General features: G+C 38.2%; 1 pseudogene across 1 annotated transcript; it reads right to left on the bottom strand.

The window, feature by feature from the left end:
• Window positions 1–956: 956 nt before the first annotated feature.
• Window positions 957–7,394, bottom strand: LOC306647138 (enolase-phosphatase E1-like; annotated as a pseudogene). Its single transcript has 4 exons — window positions 7,320–7,394; window positions 1,829–1,942; window positions 1,325–1,570; window positions 957–1,210 (listed from the first exon to the last, which is right to left on the bottom strand). The product of its transcript is annotated as an enolase-phosphatase E1-like (transcript).
• Between the last annotated feature and the right edge of the window lie 6,647 nt (window positions 7,395–14,041).

Genomic DNA, 14,041 nt, shown 5'->3' with positions numbered 1-14,041 from the left:
TTTGATTCTCAGCACCACATATAAATAAATGAATAAAATAAAGGTCCAACAACATCTAAAAAATTGTTTTTAAAAAATTACATTTCTCACATTCAAGGGGAAAATATTACATATTATGGTGCTTCTTGGTGTTATGAAATAATTTCAGCAAAACTTTATTTTAAAATATAGTAAGTAGCAATTAATATATTTTCTTAAACCGTTAAAGTTAGGCAACTGGTAACAATGAGCAGAATTAGAATCATTGTTTTGAACATTAAAAAACATTTCTTTTTTTTAGCTGTTACATCAGCGTACATTTGTTGTTAAGGCAGGTGCTGGCTACGGGTGCCATGTGATTAGTAAGTTTCTTCTTAAGTAACAAATACTTGACTGATCAAGACTCAAGTGAGTTTTCTTTCCTGATTTTGCTCTTTGGGAGCAGAAACAAATACCTTTGTCTTTTGTACCAAGGGAGGCAAATATGAAATACAGCTTTTGTAAATCTTCTAACTCACCATTAAACAAGGGCAAAGAATTTTTAAGAAAGTCTCTGAAGTATTTCCAGTATTCAAATAATAGGCCTCTGAATAATTTTCAAAACTAAATTCTCATTTTGGTATAGGATTTGATAATCACAACAGATTTGATCTGTATGTTGTTCTATCAACTGCACTTTGCCCTCATTAAGGGTGTTATGGTCTCAAACTATTTCTACATACAGAACATCTTTAAATATGTTTTGTTTTCACTGAAGACTTTTTTCTCACTTATGAGCCCATGAAAATTAATGAACATACACATATATACTTTCATACATATGTATGTATATATAAGTAAGTTACTTTACTAGTAAAGTTTATATAGTAAACTAGTAAGTTACTAGTTTTAGAATAAAACTAGACACTAGGGGAACAACTCTAGGGAACAGTTTGGTCTCTCGTAGAAATTTTCCTCTATGCTGAGAAAGGCCGGTATCATTTGCTGAAGGATGTGATGAGGCTGCAGTAAGTTTTCTCATCATCTGTTAATCCAGCATTTGCCAGGTCTCACCAACAGCTACATGCACATCTGCTTCCTCAGCAGCACTGGCCTCTAAAGTAACATCTGTTTGAACTAAGTTCTTGGTTGAGCATCCAATGATGCTGTTTGCAATCTTTCCATAACTCTCACTCTCCACTTTGTGTCCAATCTTGGTATGAAAGTGACCATCAAAAAACTCAGGAAGGGGCTGGGGAGATAGCTCAGTTGGTAAAGTGCTTGCCTTGCAAGCACAAAGCCGTGGGTTCGATTCCCAGCACCACAAAAAAAAAAAAAAAAAAAAAAAAAAAAAAAAAAAAAAAAAAAGCTCTGGAATATTTCCCTCTGTAGAATGCCCAAATAATTTCTGAGCCTTTACACTTCTAGAAGAATAGATCTACACCTTCATCCCAGCTTCTCTCTACTTCCTGACTGCTGGAATTACATCTTCAAAGACCTCTGCTATACGCCCAACTGTGAATGCTGCCCTCCACATGTGACCCTGCAGCTGTTTGAGTGCTGTGGTCTTTCGGTCCAGAGACATCTGCCAGCACACATTATCTATCACAGCCTGGATTATCTGGTTTAATCATCTACCCGGTTCCCAGCTGCTGCAGAGATTGGAACAGCCCCATCCAGGTGGACATCTTCAATTTGTTTTCTCAAAAGATTGACATCCTGTTGTCACTCCTCTTCTTCCCAATTTGTCTGCAGATACTCTTTAACATTTTATTTGATGTAAGGAAATAAACTGCCCTTTGATATCTAACGAGATCACAGTGACTTCAGCGGGCACCGAAAGCATGACTGTTTCCCTACCAGATGTTACCTCGAAATCAGCCTGCTGGTAGGGAGAGTGGAGGGTGGCCACGGCTGCGCCCCAGGACAGTCTTGGGCTTCTGAGAGCCACACGACAATCTCGGAGGTGGTGACCATGTGGGGCCTGAAATGCGCAGGAAAGGATACCTCCCACTACTAGCAAGTGGAAAGGACTGCTGCCCAGGGGTCTGAACCGAGTTGGGGGTATTTTTAAATAGCAATTAGATTTTGTTGTTGACCTACATGTTATTTGCATTTGGGAATTTATTAAAATTTTCTTTGTGGCCTAATGAATGTCTACTACAGTAGCTTCCTCTTATCCTCAGGGGATACATTCCCAGACCCCCAGAGGATACCTGAAATAGCTTATAATACTGAACACAAATATACTTTGCTTTTACCTATGCATATATACATATAATGACTTTTCCATCTTAGGTAAGCACTCAATGTGCACCAAGACTGTAACTTTTGCCATTTGAGGTGCGACAGCAAAATACCAAAATTTTTTTCTTTCACAATTTCATGGATGTAAGATTCTTCTTAATGAGATCTTAGCAAATTTCCCATGCATTTTTTTTTCCTTATTAAGTCGAGAACTTTCAGTTTTTCACTTAAAGGAGGCACTTTATGGTCTCCCTGTGGTATATTCAAATTTCTAGCATCACTGATCTTGCACTTTTGAACCATTATCGAGTAAAATAAGTATTATTTGAACATAAGAACAGCAATACCACACCAGTCTATCTGCTAACCAAAACATCTACAAAGTTACTAACAGTCTAGTGAAGTACACAGCATGGATACACTGGACAAAGAGATGATTCTCATCCTGGGTGGAATAAAGTAGATAGATGTGAGCTTGCATTATGCTACTCAGAACAACCTGCAATTTAAAATTTATGAATTGTTTATTTCTGGAATTTTCCATTTAATATTTCCAGATTGTAATTAACTGCAAGTAAATGAAACCACAGAAAGTGAAACTGTGGATAAGAAGGAAGGGGATGACTATATTTTCTAATGTTTCACAGAAGTTTGAAAGGAATATATTTTTCTTATTTGTCAGGTTTAAATTTTTATATGCATATTTTCAAGCTTATTAACTGACACGTTCAAATCTTCTAAATCCCATTTTATGTTTCTTTCTTCTACTTGCTCAGCCAGTTCCTGAAAAAAGATGTTTTGAAATTGCTCATTATGGTTGTGGGTTTGCCAGTCATTCATTTGGTTTAGGTCAAGGACAGTGAAAAATAAGTATAAAATGGTCATAGTGGAAACAGAAGGAAAGCATTACTTAAGAGAAAAACACATGAATGAGAGAGAAGGAGGCTGGGAAATTCACTGTGAGGAGGCAGAAATTTCAGAGGGCAGGAGATAGTTTCCTTTGGTGCTCTTCTGAGTTGTAATTCCCCATAGCACTAGACACAGATGCTGGCCAGGAGGTGATGGAGTCTCCAGCCATCCTTAGGATATGGCCTGCTCTGCTTGAAGTTACTAGCTCAGGAAACTCCTTTTCCTTGGCAAAGAAACTGGAGGCTGGGAACCTCAGACTGCTGCAACACTTTACTCTGGAAGGACCTCAAAGGAGAATAATCCTTCTATAAGCACCCGCTTGTCAGTGATCTTTAGCACACTCTCTTTGCCTCTTGGCCTACTTCCCCTAGCATTATTGACAGTGTTGTCCTCCAAATTTGTAAATTCTGTGAACCAGACCTTTGAATTAAACTGACAGGAGATTAACAAGAGAAAAGCATGCAAATTTTATTTGATGTTAATATTTTGATTTCTTTTACATATGCATCAGAACCTTCATAGGAAAGAATTGAAGTAGAAGGTAAACATTATTTTAATAAGATTTATTGTTACAGATTCACTTTGGTATCAACTCCCCATCAGCAGTGATAAGAATGTTTTTCCCACTAAAGGGAGGAGAATACCTTTCTCACAAAAAATATATGCCGTTTTATGATAGAAAGATACAGATAGGAAACCCTATTTGTATCTGAAGTTTCTCAAACACCTTTAATTCAAAGTATCAATATGCCAAAGCAGCATGTTTGGGGTGACGTGTTCTAATCCCCCTCAATGATACTTCTAACAGTACTTTCCTCCTCTTTCATTCTCTAAAATCCTTGTCACTGTGTGAAATGGAGTTTTACTTAAAATGTGAGCAGTTACAGCACAGAAAGGAAACAAAACTATTAGTTAGAGGGGTGGTAAAGGAGTTATAAAGCAGACATTTGCCCATTGCTAATAAGAGAACAATTTGGCAGTATCTAGAAAATGACAAATCATATACAAATCAGATCCCCAGGATCGATCAATCGATCAATTCCATTTCTAGGAATATTTATCTACAAGATATCTTCTTTTCTTTCTTTCTTTTTTTTTTTTTTTTTTTTTTTTTTTTTTGATACAGGATCTCACTAAGTTGCTTAGGGCCTCGCTGAGTTGCTGAGACTGACCTGTATCTTGTGATCCTCCTGCCTCAACCTCCAGAGCAACTGTGATTATAGGTGTCTACTGCAGTGCCTGGCTCAGTAGACAAATTCTTATCCTCCCAAAATTATATATGCAGAAGAGTATTCATTGCAGCCCTGTTCGTAATTTTTTAAAATCAAATGTCCATCCACGGGAGACAAATTAGAAACAAGCCAGTCATGGTGATGCATGCCTGTAGTCCCAGCTGCTTAGAAGGCTAAGGTAGGAGGACCACTTGAGGGGGTCAACCTGAGCAATGCAGCGTGAAGTGGTGGTGGTGTCCGGGAACAAATTAAAAGCAAAGTTGCTCTTCATGTATTGATATGCAAATATCTCTAAGGTAGAATATTAAGAGGAAAAAACAAGTTGCATAATATTTAGGATACTACAATTTGTGAAGAGAAAAATAGAGAAGGAAGACTATATGTGGGTATTTTCTTATTTTGCAAAGAATATTCCCAACACTTCCTGAAGGATGTACGAGAAACCAGTAATTACTGACTGGAGAGGATGTAGGCAGGTGCAAGAGGTACATTTTGAATTTGGAACCATATACTGCAAACTTTCTGTATATCATATAATTTAAATTAATGTATACTTTTAATTATATACATAGTATATACAATCTCATCTATGTGTATTATATATGTATGTAGCATGCATATATGTATATAGTATGTATGTATACATATATACGTAATTCATATATATGCATATATATACATATATATGTGTGTATATATATATATATATGTGCATATATATATATATTAGACATTTACATGGACAAAATGGAGTATTGCATACCTAGGTCCCACAAGTCACTGAGGCATCCCTCCTACAGGTGACCACATGCCACACTCCTCCTAAGGACTGTGCCTGCAACTCTATTTTTATCTTCTCATCTCTTCAACCCAGTTCAGGATTTACCCCTCTTTCCTCCTTGTCTTCAGGGAAAAGTTGTAAGGCTTAACACGTGGTCTGGTACAGCAACTTAATTCTCTATTAATCACTTCCGTCTGGAAAAAACTGACCTGATCTAATCTTTTGTCACCTAGAAGGGTCAGTAAGGAGTGTTTCTAAAAACATTGTTTAGAACTCTGGTTTTGACCTTTAACAAAGCAAAAAATATGCTCATTGTTTGAATTTAGTTTTTTCTTCCAAATTGAGGCTGAACTATTAGACTAGACTTCCTGAACAGTCTCTGAGGCAGTGATAGGAGGGGAGGTACACTCTCTTGGTCCAGAATAGAAGTTAGTTTCTTTTCATTTTTCCTGATACATAGGTAACACTGAAAGGATCATTCTTATTCATCAGTGTTGGCAAGCATCTTTGGTTTTATTTCTGAGGATCAATTCCTATGTAATATGATGAGGTCAAAAGTTTAGCATTTCCTGTGTTTTTTTAAAAAATGATTATTTTTGCAGTTCTGTGTGTCAAACCCAAGGTCTCAAACATGCTAAGCAAGAGTTCTACCACTGAGCTACTATTTTAGCCCAAAAAAATAATTTTTAAACTTGGAAAGGTATTTGGAGATTAGATATTTGCTTATTTTCCTATTTTTTTTTCACCTTTTACATTAGATTATTTAATTTATGTGGAATTTATTTTGGTGAAAATCGGGAATTAGGATATAACGTTATTACTCCTCTGAATAATTAGCCGATTATACCAACACTAAAATGCTCCCATTCTTTGGAATTTGTGGTATCTCCCTCACTGTAGACCACTTTTTTAATATATGCATTAAGGTCTGTTTCTAGCTCATTAATTTTGCTCCATGGAGCTATTTTTGCACTAGTTGGAGACAGTTTTTAATTTTGATTTTAAATTTTTATAATAAAAAAAGGAAGAAAAATTACCTAGTGGCAGGTACAGTGGCATGTGCCTGTGTCCCAGCACTTTGGAGATGAGGTAGGAGGATTGTGTTAACCCAGGAGTTGAAGGACAACTGGGCTACATAGCAAGAAGATTACTTCTCAAAAAAAAAAAAAAAATCTACAGAGAAATAGGGGCCTTGGATGAACATGAAGACATAAAGGGGAAGGATATGGTTAAGACAAGGGAGTGCAGAGTGTGTGTCAAGGAGTCCTATAGAGTTAATAACTGAGGTGCTTAGCAGCACTACTGATCTGACTGCAGGACAGATTGCTTCAAGAGGAAAAGTCTGGCAGCAGGACCTTCAAATCCACAGCAATCAAAGAGCAGAATCAGAGAAATCCTATGTATCACCCTTCCTCTCATTCTTTAAAGGTATATTGAGGACCTACTATGTGTTAGACACTATATTAGCCTGAGCCTGAAACAATGAACAGTCAGAGGATCTGCTCCCAGGAGCCCCCAGAAAGTAGAGAAAGATGTTGACCCCCACAGCAGAATATGTAGTTAAGGGGGATTCTACCTCTGGTTTGCTTTTGTGGATGTTTGTCAGTTTCAGCATCTTAGAACCAGAATCTTCTAATGTTTGGGTTATTTCTTACTGTCTGAGGTGGAATTGTTTAAAAAGTAGTACCTGAGGAGATTCTCATGCATGGGATTTATTAAGAAAGGGTTCTTAAGAGAAGGGAGATGGACCCATTGTATCTGCAAGGATGATAAGAAGCGTTATCTCTCAGCTGGGCACAATGTTCAAAAAGAAAAAAGAGGAGAGTGAAGGAAGCAGGACAGGTTACAGGGAAAAGCTAAGCAAGAAAGTGGTATAGCTGGAGACCCTTTGGGAGCTTTGAACCATAATCCGTACTTCCAATTTGGTCCCAACTTGAGGCAAGAATGTCACTTTTGAATGCCCGAATCAGCCAGTCATTACTGAAGGCTACTAAGGATAAGTACCCTAATTTCCAGAGCCAAGGTTGTTATCATTAATGCAAGAAAAGTTCTGAAGTGTGTACTAGCCAGATAAAACCTAGGAGAGAGATCCAGGCCTGCCCCTTTGACGACTACGCAGCCTCAGAGGCTACCCCGCGTATGGGGCACTGAGCAGCAACTGCTCCTAACATTTGGTTCTAGCATCTACTTACTGTCGCCACCACTAATGGTCCTAGCACCGTGCTATTTCCCTCAATAGCAAATGCTTTTACATTCATAACTGCCATGGAGCTCTCATTTGGTGCTCCAACAACTTCAGCTAGAATACTTAGTGGTATAACTTTGGGATCTGGGTTAAAATTCCCTGGAGCAGGGGGAGCAGCACCTACTGCATCTACTATAACTTACACAACTACCACCACCACTGTCACCACCATCACCACCATCACAATTATACAGTGACTTTAACCTGAATTAATAACACTGATCCAGGCAGTGTTCCTTCTACGTCTCTTAACTTCAAGTGTTAATTCAAAAATAACTCCGCTGATGACATATGGGCAGCTGGATGGTCTGATAGACAAGGGGAGCCTTGAGTTAGAAGATCAACAAAATATTCTCTTCGCCAGGCCACCCCGGGGTCAATGCTTGAAACTGTACGTTGACGGAGAGTGATGAGATTACTCATCAAGTGGAAAAGGTGAAACTGAATCAGAGAAGTTTAGAACAAGAATGAGATTTTATCCTGTCACAGCAGAAGGAACTAGAAGATCTCTTGACTCCGTTAGTGGAGTCTGTGAAGGACCAGAGTGTGTCTGTTTATCTGCATCATGCAAATAAGGAGTGTGAGAGGACTCTTGCTACAAATAAGGTAGAAGAGGTAACAAAAGATTTTTGAGAATTGTCATTGCAAGGAGCAGGAACACAACATGAAGATTGCCTCTGACTAAACAATCATATCTTTAGCATGTTGATTTTGGATTGTTACCTATAAATTCCAAAGATGTTAAATAGTGTTTAGAGTTACTTAATCTTTGATGGCTATAACATATGCATACTTTTCCCCCATCAAATTACTATGTTGTTGAGAATTATACAGTGATTTTTTTTCTCAGAATTAAATAAAAGTCATATTAACCCCTTTGCTCAGACAGTAACCTATTAGATGTTGATTCTGCACATGTAATACATCTTGCTCTCTTAGATTCTGTATGCTACCACCAATACACATCTTCCTTCTCACTCCAGCGGGATGTGGAAAGATGTCTGCCAAAATATACATGTCAATCAGTCTCTACTGTGTGCTAGTTAAATTCAATGTAAAGTGCTAGACACTGCAAAGTCTCTTCAGTGGAGCTTACTGTATACTCAGAGATATAATTAGTTAAGATCTGTATAAAAACAGTATAGACAAAACAAGGAACGATGTTGAGAACTACAGAATTATGTTAGAGAAATTCAGAGAAGGGCCAGGTACGGTGGCTTATGCCAGTAATCTTAGTGACTCAGGAGAATGAGGCAAAAAAATGGAAAGTTTGAGGCCAGCCTGGGCAACTTAGCAAGACCTTGTCTCAAAAAGGGGCTGGGAATGTAGCTCAGTGGTAGTGTATCCCTGGGTTAAAAAAACAGTACCATCAAAAAGAAATTCAGAAAAGGAATGAACAGTTAAGGTAGATTAGGACTTGAATTCATTTTGTTGTTGTTGTTGTTGTTATATGTGTGTGTAGTGATACTAGGGACATGCTAGGCAAGTGCTGTACCATTGAACTATACCCCCAAATTATTTTTTTATAATTAGATTATTTTTAAAAGAGTAAGGTTCAGGAAATTCAGATTTTTAAAATTGTGTACACATCCTGGTGTTTTATTTGAGCTTAGCATATGATAAATAGTTGCTGATTTTTTTTTTTAAACCAGGAATTGAACTCAGGGACACTCAACCACTGAGCCACATCCCCAGCCCTATTTTTTATCTTAGTTTTAGAGACAGGGTCTCACTGAGTTGCTTAGCACCTCACTTTTGCTGAGGCTGGCTTTGAATTTGGGATCCTCCTGCCTCGGCCTCCCAGCCACTGGGATTACAGATGTGCAGCACCACTCTGGTAAGTTATTGATTTTTGTGTATTTCTTTATTTCTAAGAAAATGCCTTGTTCCTAGCTTTGAAATTTTCTGATTTCTTGTGTTTCACTCAAGTCATAAATGAATGTGATGGTCTAAAAAAAATGACACTAAAATAAAATAGGCCACATAAAAAAGAAAAGAAAATCTAGGTGAGACTCAAAGCATGCACAATATTCACCTTATGATTCTTATCACTGTCCTGTGACCATAATCATGACCATAGCACTAGACAAGGTACTGGCTCAAGTGATAAGGCTCTTTTTGAACTTACATTCAAAGAAACCCTAAACCAGCTGGACAAGGTGCCACAGACCTATAATCCCAGCAGCTCGGGAGGCTATGACAGAAAGATCATGAGTTCAAAGCCAGCCTCAGCAAAATACCAACTGGGGCTGGGGATGGGGTTCAGTGGTTGAGTGCCCCTGAGTTCTATCTCTCCGTACCCATCCACGCCCCCGCAAAAAAAAAAAAAAAAAAAAAAAAAAAAAAAAAAAGCCCTAAGACTACCCCAAGCCAAAACCCTAAAACTGGGTCTTTTGCAACCAGAGATTTAACTCCAGTCCCAAACTGAATCTTAGTCCCCTTGTTTTTTGGGGGTTTTTTGTTTGTTTTTGGTAGTAGGATTGAACCCAGGGCACTTTGCCACTGAATCACATTGCCAGTTCTTTTTGTTTTTTTATTTTGAAACAGGGTCTTACTAAGTTGTTGAGGATCTTGCTAAATTGCTTAGGCTAACCTGGAACTTGCAATCCTCCTGCCTCAGCCTCCCAAATTGCTGGGATTATAGGTGTTCACCACCATACCCATCTTCCTTATCTCACTGTAACCCTAGGTTTAGCCATATTCCAAATATACCTCTGTCCCTAACCTTAACCCTAGCACCAGCCCTAAATCCTGGGTTATCGCTAACCCTAACTTGATGGCTCTCTTTATCTGTTCTGTTAAGCCCAGTTCTCCAACCTTCTTAATAAATTCACTGAGCTGCCCAGAATTTTTGCAATATACTCTGTTTTTTAAAAATATTTCTCTGTAGTATGCTGATTTTAAGTCCTTTGGGTATAGGCCAAGGAGTGGGATAGCTGGGTCAAATGGTGGTTCCATTCCAAGTTTTCTAAGGAATCTCCACACTGCTTTCCAGAGTGGCTGCACTAATTTGCAACCCCACCAGCAATGTATGAGTGTACCTTCTTCCCCCACATCCTCACCAACACCTATTGTTGCTTGTATTCTTGATAATCGCCAATTCACAATAGCCAGATTGTGGAACCAACCTAGATGCCCTTCAACTGATGAATGGATAAAGAAGCTGTGGTATATATATGCAATGGAATATTACTCAGCCATAAAGAATAATAAAATTATGGCATTTGCAGGCAAATAGATGAAATTGGAGAATATCATGCTAAGTGAGACAAGCCAATCTCAAAAAACTGAAGGACAAATGATCTCACTGATAAGCAGATGATGACACATAATGGCGGGTGGGAGGGGGGCAAGAATGGAGGAAGGAGGGACTGTATAGAGGGAAGAGAGGGGTGCGGGGAGAGGAAAAAATAACAGAATGAATCAAATACCATTACCCCATGTAAATGTATTATTACACAAATGGTATGCCTTTACTTCATGTACAGAGAAACAACATATATCCCATTTGTTTTCAATTAAAAAGAATTTCTTAGTTGTATGTGGACACAATACCTTTATTTTGTTTATTCATTTTTATGTGGTGCTGAGGATGGAACCCAGGGCCTCACATGTACTAGGCAAGTGCTCTACCACTGAGCTATAACCTTAGTTCTATAAACACTCTTGTTTTGCTTAAATAAATCAACATTCATTTCTATTGCTTCCAATTAAGAGCCCAGACTAATGCAGGAATTGGTACCACAAGTAGATGCTGGCAAAATGTCCTCAGTGGGTTGGGGTTGTAGCTCAGAGGTAGAGCGCTTGCCTAGCATGTGTGAGGCACTGGGTTTGATCCTCAGCACCACATTAAAAAAATAAATGAGGGCTGGGGCTGTAGCTTAGGGGTACAGAACTTGCCTCACAAATGTGAGGTACTGGGTTCAATCCTCAGTACCACATAAAAATGAATAAATAAAATAAAGGTATTGTGTTCATCTACAACTAAAAATATTTTTTAAAATAAATGAATAAAAAATAAAGTTATTTTAAAAAGACACTCAATTATTGGAGGAAACTTAGAGTGGATATCTGGTCTGCGTGGAGACAAAGGCAGTGAAATCCAGATTATGTTAAAGTATGGAGATTTTGTAGCCTTTAACAGAACGCTGGAAAATGACTGTGTGGGGTTGGAGATGTAGCTCAGTGGTAAAGCATTTGCCTAGTATGTGTAAAGCCCTGGGTTCAATTCCCAGCACCCCATGAATCATTCATATTGTTATCATAGCTGTTTAAATTGGTGTCACATGGAATGAATATCCATAGGAAGAAAATGCTTTAGAGTAGTAAGTGATTGCCACAGAACATACACGTAAGTTTTTTAAAACCACAATGAATTTAAGACTCAGAGGTTGAGATTACTCTTTCTAGTGATTCTGGAGAGAGTTAAGTTCTTAAACTCTTGATTTAAGACGTGGATTAAAACCTAGGGAATCTCAACGACTGTGATAAAAGAATCTCCTAATAATCCCAGCAACTTGGAAGGCTGAGGCAGGAGGATCATGAGTTCAAAGCCAGCCTCAGTAACAGCAAGGTGCTAAGCAACTCAGACTCTGTCTCTAAATAAAATACAAAATAGGGCTGGGGATGTGACTCAGTGGTTGAGTGCCCCTGAATTCAATCCCCAGTACCAAAAACAAAAACGAAAAAAATCTCCTAAAACTACAAGCTTTGAATAGAAAAAAAGTTTAGTTGTATGACTCTTGAATCAAATGTGTTGAATTTGCAGTCCTATTTTCTTAGTAGATTAGCTTTAAAGCTGGATTCAACAATGGGCTAATACTAAATATGGTTGTAATTTCTAAAGTCCTAGGATATAAGACAAACCAAAAGTTTTCCAATTTTCTTGGTCTCTGGATGCCTCTCTACTCTTCAAATATTGAAGACCTCAAAGAATTTTTGATTATGTGTTCTGTAGCTATAGATATTTGTCATTCATTTGTTAGAAATTCAAAGAGAAATTTGAAAATATTTTTTAGTAATGCTTAAGAGTAAACTCATATTTTTGCATAAAACATTTTAATAAAAACTTCTAAAATAAAAAGTAGCATTATTTTATAAATCTCTTTAGTGTCCAGCTTAATCAGAGCTGGATTCTCATACTTGCTTCTGCATTCACTTTGCAGAGATGTCCACTGAACATTCATGAGAGAATAAGAGAGAGAAAAAAAACAAAACTCACCATAGTATTGCAAATGAGTTTGAGCTCATACAGTCCCCATTGGGGTCTCTGGGCCACACTTTGAAAGTCATGAAAATAGAGAAAGTTGTCCAAAGATTTTGAGAGATTCTCACCACTGCTTAAATATGTGCCACAACAGAGTCCAGAAGAACTTGCCTTGAGAAATAAATAGATTGGAAGAGGAGCAGAAACACTTTTTTAAAGCACTTGGGTGGTTTTTCTCTGCAGGCTGTAGATACTAGTAGGAAATGTTAGGGCTAGAATGAGCTCTTTCATTTCAGTGGGAATAACAGGATCCCAGAAGGGTCTGAACCAACAGCAGCTCTCCAGTGTGAGAACCAAGGTGGACATGATTGCAGTAGTAGCCAGCAGGGACAGAGATAATGTTCTCACCCACTGGGATGTCTCGGGTTAGCTATTTGATCATGTAGCCTTTATTACTGAAACAGACAACAGTATACTAAGATATAATTGATTTGTGTGACCCAACAAAAAAAATCGAGGTAAGAGCCGATCGCGCATGCCTGTAATTCCAGCGGCTCAGGAGGCTGAGACATGAGGATTGCAGGTTCAAACCCAACCTCAGCAACTTAATGAGGCCCTAAGCAACTCAGTGTGACTCTGTCTTTAAATAAAAAACAAAAAAGGGCTGGGGAGGTGGTTCAGTGATCGAGTGACACTGAGTTTAATCCCTGGTACTTAAAAAAAAAATTTTTTTTTTTCAGGTAAGGAAAACAGGTGTACTTTGAGATCTTGGAAATGCTGTTGTGGTGGAGAATCATGGTCCCTTCCCAAAGTGCCAGACTTAAGGCATAGCAGAACAGAAGGTCTTTGAATGATAGGAAGACACAAATGCCCACGAGAAAACATGATAATAACATAAAGAAACTTACCATACATCTCCTTCCTGGCCTTTCCCAGAAGTACTGAAGTCGCCCATCATAACTACACCAGAGAAGGGGATGTGCCCAGACTGCTCGGGGAGTATTGGGCTCTAGTTTTGGGATAGCAGTGACAGCAGGGTTCCCTTGCACTTGTTGCTCTTGGTCTGACTGCTCTGATTAGCACTTGCTTCTCCAATTCTTCCCTTTTTCTCTTGACTCCTCAGTTTGTTTCTCTGGCATTAATTCACTCTATTTAAATTTTTTTTCCTCCAAATGAAAGAATTTCATAAAAATTGATGTATTTTAGCAAAACTCAAACTTAGCCTATGACCTCAAAAAGAGATGAGAAGTCAGAATAAAACCATAACCAAAGAAGAAATTGAAAATTCTGCAAAAGATCTTCAGGCCCCTCCACAAGCAAAGTCAAGCTGAGTTTTGTCAAGCCAGATTCACTAATCATATGTACATTCTAGGAGGTTTGTCATAAGAAGACTTATTATCTTTTAGAGGTACATACAGAAATATTTATGAGTGAAATTGATGTCTGGGATTGAGAATTGCTCC

Source organism: Sciurus vulgaris (assembly GCF_902686455.1).
Source record: "Sciurus vulgaris genome assembly, chromosome: 16".
Classification (NCBI taxonomy): domain Eukaryota; kingdom Metazoa; phylum Chordata; class Mammalia; order Rodentia; family Sciuridae; genus Sciurus; species Sciurus vulgaris.
Note: the sequence above shows the minus strand (reverse complement) of the source record. Positions and strands in the feature narration are given on the sequence as shown.